General features: G+C 37.0%; 1 non-coding gene across 1 annotated transcript; it reads right to left on the bottom strand.

Annotated features, from left to right (window-relative positions):
• Positions 1-905: 905 nt before the first annotated feature.
• Positions 906-978, bottom strand: TRNAW-CCA (transfer RNA tryptophan (anticodon CCA)). Its single transcript has one exon. It is a non-coding gene; the product is annotated as a tRNA-Trp (tRNA).
• Positions 979-6,055: the final 5,077 nt, after the last annotated feature.

Raw genomic sequence — 6,055 nt, 5'->3', positions numbered from 1 at the left:
GTTCTCAAGTTTTGGAGTTAAGCCTCCTGCCTCTGGCTTTCAGTCCTTCTCTTACAGTAGCCTCAAGACTTCTCCATCCTTACAGCACAGATGATAAAACATCTAGATTAATGGTGAAAATTTTCTCTACAACAAGGGACACCCAGAGAGAGTTATACAGAGAAGAAAAGAGTGAGGAGGAAGATAGCGGTGACCAGGAGGAGAAAAGGGGGAGTCAAAAGGGGAAAGAGCAATCTAGCCAGTAATAAATTCCCTAAGTGTTCTCCACAGCCTGGAACACCCAGAGAGATTCACAGAGTTAAGTAGAGAAGAGAAGGGAGAGAGAGAGAGAGAGGTGACCTGGGGAAGAAAAGGGAGTATCAAAAGGGGAAAGGGCAATCAAGCCAGTAACCACACCCCTTAGTGAAAATGGATACTGAAGACTAGATTCTTAAATGCACAAAATTGATAACAAATACCAAAAAGCAAAGATTAAAAATCTAGAGTAGAGATTAGACTCTCAAAAATACAATATTAAAAATACAAAACTGGGCCTGAATGCCCCCAAGTTCTTACCCTAAGCACCGATGATGCAGCCCACACCTCTCTGCCAAGCCCCTGCTCTCTGGTGGGGGACGCAAGCATCTGGGCTACTTCTCCATGGGAAGTTGTGGTTAGGCGTGTATTCTATGGTTTTGTTTTGTTTTGTTTTGTTTTCCTCCCAGTTATGTTGCCCTCTGAGGTTCCAAAACTCCCCCATAGACCCACCTGTGAGAGAGTTCTTGAAAGTGAAAGTGAAAGTGAAGTTACTCAGTCATGTCCAACTCTTTGTGACCTCATAGACTGTAGCCTACCAAGCTCCTCTGTCCATGGGATTCTCCAGGCAAGAGTACTAGAGTGGGTTGCCATTTCCTTCTCCAGGGGATCTTCCCAACCCAGGGATCGAACCTGGGTTTCCTGCATTGGAGGCAGACGCTTTAACCTCTGAGCCACCAGGAATATGGAAACTTCTCCTCCTTCACAGTTCCCTCCTTTAGGAGGACGAGTCTCCATCTCTAACACCATGTCTCTCTTTTGGTCTTTTATATTTTGCCCTACCTCCTTTTGAAGAGAATGGGCTGCCTTTCTGGGTGCCTGGTGTCCTCTGCTAGTGTTCAGAAGTTGTTTTGTAGAAGTTGATCAGCATTCAAATGATTTTTTGATGAATTTGTGGGGGAGAAAGTGGTCTCCCCGTCCTATTTCTCCACCATCTTAGGATTGCCTCTCCATTATTTTAAAACAACCTTACTTTTGAGGAACAATCTGTATGTTAAAGCCTTTCAGGAAAAAACACTTCAAGACACAGTGTTCCAACAAGGAAATTCCTCTAAATATACGTGAGAGAAAAAATAAAAATCTTACCCAAAAAAATATTCCACAGATTAGAAAATCTGTTACTTCCTAATTCACTGTATGAGACAAGCAAAACCTTGATTCTAAACCCAGCATTATATATAAGAAAAGAAAATTACATGGAAACAAAAGTCCTTAACTTGCTCAAAGCAAAGAAAATCAAGAAATAACCCCCAAAGATAATGTGTTACAACCAGGCATGGCTGTATTTTAATGAGATTTAGAGCAACCGTGAAAATTACCATACAATTTTTCCTATTTGATCTATCAATTTTCTCTCTAAAGGGATCAATTTGTTAAATTCAGTTTATCTAGGAATAGTATCCAGTTTATCTAAATATCCAAATTTATTACATAGAAGTCTGCAAAGTAGTCTGTTGTGACTTCTTTACAGTATTTATTTCAGTGCTTCCTTCCCCCATATCCTTTTCCCACATTTGCGATTTCTCTCTCAACCCCACATTTTTTCTTGGATTAGGTTACTTAGTAATTTGTCTATATTGATTATTATATTTTAAAAGCAAGATTTTACTATTTGAATCTATTGTTTTTCTCTTCATTGTTTTATTTATTTCTGATATTTTTGGTATTACTCCATTACTCATACTTTATTGCGGTTTATTTGTTGTTTTATTTCCAAACTTTGGGCTTCCCTCATAGCTCAGTTGGTAAAGATTCTGCCCACAATGCAGGAGACCTTGGTTAGATTCCTGGGTTGGGAAGATCTCCGGGAGAAGAGAAAGGCTATCCATTCCAGAAATGACTGAGCATCTTTCCCATTCCAGACTTTTGATTTTAATCCATTTATTTTCATTTTTTTCATCTTTATTGTTAAGGTATTAAAGACCATGAAAATTCTTCTGATCAGTTGTGTAAATATGCCCCATCAGTTTTATTATGGAATATTTTAAATGTTGTTAATTTTTAGAAATTTCAGAATTTTGATTGGTGTTTCTCCTATCACAAATTAGTTGCTTAAGAGTTAATTCCTTCTTCATTCACCATGGAATTATCTATTTATTTTATTAATTAACTTATTGTGTTCAGAAAGTATTCTCTTAATAATTTTCTTTATGAGACTGATATTCATATTATAAGATAATACTGAGAAATACTTCTAAATCTTCCATGTGCTCTGGAGAAGAAACTACTCTTGCCATTATCAGGGTAAAGTTTGATATATACCCATAAGATCTACCATACTGTTTATGTTGCTTAGATCTTTCATTACCCTCCTCTACTCCCATGTTTTCTAGTCTACTTGTCATGTCTTGCCTACATCTTAACTGGGTTAAATTTCTAGTTATTACTATATATCTACCTATGTGTCCATTCACCTCTTATAGCTGTATTTTGTAAAGGTGGTTGTGTCACTTGGTACACAGATATGCATAATGGTAATAATTCTTTATTATAACCTAAGGGTTATAGCCTTTTTTAAAAAATGCCCTTTCTTAGAAAAATTGTCAAATATGTAGAAATTAAATAACACACTCCTAAGCAACCAATGGGTCAAAGATGAAGTCAAAAGAAAACATAGAAAACATCTTATTAAAATGAAAACACAACTTTCCACAACTTATGAGATACAGTAAAAGCAATACTAAGAAGAAATTTTATAGCAGTAAGCACAAACAAAAAATAAGAAATATCTCAAGCAACAAAACCTAACTTTAAACTCAAAAATTATAAAAGAAAAAACCCCAAATTTAGCAGAAAGAAAGAAATAATATTAAAGAATCTCTATAAACAAAATAGAAAAACAATTGAAAATATTACTAAAACAAGAGCTGATTTTCAGAAACAGTGGAAACAATGTCAGACTTTATGTTTTTGGACTCCAAAATCACAGCAGATGGTGACTGCAGCCATAAAATTAAAAGACGCTTACTCCTTATGACCAACCTAGATAGCATATTCAAAAGCAGAGACATTACTTTGCCAACTAAGGTCCGTCTAGTCAAGGCTATGGTTTTTCCAGTGGTCATGTATGGATGTGAGAGTTGGACTGTGAAGAAGGCTGAATGCCAAAGAATTGATGCTTTTGAACTGTGGTGTTGGAGAAGACTCTTGAGGGTCCCTTGGACTGCAAGCAGATCCAACCAGTCCATTCTGAAGATCAACCCTGGGATTTCTTTTGAAGGAATGATGCTAAAGCTGAAACTCCAGTACTTTTTGACTCATTGGAAAAGACTGTGATGCTGGGAGGGATTGGGGGCAGGAGAAGAAGGGGACGACCGAGGATGAGATGGCTGGATGGCATCACTGACTCGATGAATGCAAATCTGAGTGAACTCCAGGAGTTGGTGATGGACAGGGAGGCTTGGCGTGCTGCGATTCATGGGGCCGCAAAGAGTAGGACACGACTGAGCAACTGAACTGACCTGAACTGAATGAAAGTAACAAAATTTTAACTAGACTAAAAATAACAATAAAAACTCAACAAAATCAGAATGAAAAAGACAACTGACTCCATATAAATAACAATCATAAGAGACTACTATAAATAATTACACACAAATTGGATAATCTAGAAACAAATGGAAAATTCCCTATAAATAAGACATACCGTGCCTGAATCAAGAAGTAGGAAATCTTAATACACTGATAACATGTAAGGCTATTGAAAATGAGTCAATAATCAAACACATTCCAATAAAGACAATTCTAAGAATAGATGGTTATACCAGTTAATTCTAGCAAGCATTTGAACAAGAATTAACACTTGTCCTCAAGCTTTTCCAAAAACTGAAAAGGAGGGACCAATGCCAAACTCATTTTATGAGGTTAATACCAAAGTCAAATAAGGACACTGAAAAACAAACAAAAAAACCATAAAAACTATAGGCCAACCTTTCTTATGAATATAAATGAAAAATTCCTTAGCAAAATATTAGCAAACCAAATTCAAAAGTATGTCAAAAGGATCAGATGCCATGACCAAGTGGAATTTATCCCTGGAATTCAAGGATGCTTCAATATATGCAAGTAAATAACTGTGACACACCACATTAACAGAATGAAGGATGAAAATCACATGATCATCCCAATACATGCAGATAAGGCATCTGAAAATATTCAACTCTTTCAAAATGTTCAACAAACTATGTATAGAAGGAATGTAGCTCAATAAAATAAAGGCCATATATGACAAACCCACTGCTAACATCTAATTGGGCTTCCCTGGTGGCTCAGAGGGTAAACCGTCTGCCTGCAATGCAGGAAACCTGGGTTCGATTCCTGAGTCAGGAAGATCTCCTGGAGAAGGAAATAGCAACCCACTCCAGTATTCTTGCCTGGAAAATCCCATGGATGGAGAAGCCTGATAGGCTACAGTCCATGGGGTCACAAACATCTAATTAACGGTAAAAATAAAAAATAAAAACCTTTCATCTAAGATCAGAAGCAAGGCAAAGATGCATGAGTGAATCCAGACACTATTATTTCAGCTAAAGAATGTGCTCACCACACTGGTGTATAAAATAAAATACGTATTTCATGTATAAAAGAAAAAACATAAAACATGATGCAAAAAATAACTCCAAATATATTAAAGATCACAACAGAAGACAATGGATTAAAGATGTCTATAAAAAGCACAGTTGATGAGATAGGATTAAAGAGCTGAGAACACAATCAAGCTGTCCAATACATAATTATTTATAGTAGTGAGTTTTAAAACCTAGATGTGCCTCTAGTAGTAGAAATGTAAATAAATGCATTATTGTATATACACTGCGGTAGTTGTAAAGAATAAACCAGATCTTATTAATAACATGGAGATAACACCAGATAAATCAAGCCACAGAACAGAAACTAAGTGTATGTGTCTGTACGTGCAAATAACCATATACAAAAAATCATGGAAAATAACTTGAGGGATACATTCCTATGGGCAAGAGAAGGGAACTGAGGGAACTTGAGAAGCGGGACTTTCCCTTTCTCCTTTTTTGTGTTTTTAATTTTTATGAGAAAAATATATTCACATATTTAAAAGGATACACAGTTTCAAAGGTGGCTCTGTGGTAAAGAATCTGCCTGCCAATGCAGGAGATACAGGAGATTTAGGTTTGATCCCTGGGTCAGGAAGATCCCCTGGAGAAAAAAATGGCAACCCAGTCCAATATTCTTGCCTGGAGAATCCAGGCAGAGGAGCCTCACAGGCATCAGTTTATGGGGTAGCAAAGAATTGGACACAATTGAGTGACTGAACACACACCACACAAGCAGCGTCACATTCTCTTTCTCCAGGATTTCCCAGACTAAATTATCCTCATCTTGAAAGTATGCTTTCACACCTCAGTATAATGACCATTTGGAGTTTTTTTCATTTCTGTGATAGACAACAACTCAAGTCGTATCTTGAAGTGGAATTTCACAAAAATTTATGTTTTATGGATACATTAAAATGCAGGGTGGTCCAGTACTTAAGATGCCATGCCCCCAGTGCAGAGGTCCAGGGTTCGATCCCTGGTCAGGGAACTAAATTCCACAAGCCACAACTAAAGATCCCACATGCTGCAACTGAGACCTGATGCAGCCAAAATTTTTTGTTTAATTTTTATTTTTACTTCATTTTGCTTTACAATACTGTATTGGTTTTGCCATACATTGACATGAATCCACCACGGGTGTACATAAGTTCCCAAACATGAACCCCCTCCCACCTCCCACCCCATATCAT

The sequence above is a fragment of the Ovis aries genome, chromosome X, assembly GCF_016772045.2.
Source record: "Ovis aries strain OAR_USU_Benz2616 breed Rambouillet chromosome X, ARS-UI_Ramb_v3.0, whole genome shotgun sequence".
In the NCBI taxonomy this organism is placed as follows: domain Eukaryota; kingdom Metazoa; phylum Chordata; class Mammalia; order Artiodactyla; family Bovidae; genus Ovis; species Ovis aries.
Note: the sequence above shows the minus strand (reverse complement) of the source record. Positions and strands in the feature narration are given on the sequence as shown.